This window comes from Brassica oleracea, chromosome C4 (assembly GCF_000695525.1).
Source record: "Brassica oleracea var. oleracea cultivar TO1000 chromosome C4, BOL, whole genome shotgun sequence".
NCBI classification, from domain to species: Eukaryota; Viridiplantae; Streptophyta; class Magnoliopsida; order Brassicales; family Brassicaceae; genus Brassica; species Brassica oleracea.
In genome coordinates, this window is record NC_027751.1 from 11518050 (window position 1) to 11518383 (window position 334).

A 334-nucleotide genomic window follows, 5' to 3' on the forward strand; every position below is an offset into this window, starting at 1 on the left:
TCACAGACGACTTATAATTAAGTCGTCTGGAAAGTCTTCCAGCTGGACGACTTAGTAGACGACTTATAATTAAGTCGTCTGTAAAGTCTTCCAGCTGGATGACTTAGTAGAAGACTTATAATTAAGTAGTCTGGATAGTCGGCTAATTGGAAGACTTATCAGACGACTTAATTATAAGTTTTTTGTGAAGTCGTCCAGATTGAAGTAAATACCTGACTGAGGATAGTCTCTTTAAATTGTTTGCGTCCTTTGCGACCCTTGTAAGCCAGTATCGGTGGAGACGGATTGTTTGGGAGAGGATTACCAAAAGTAGCACCCAATTCCGGAAGAGCTG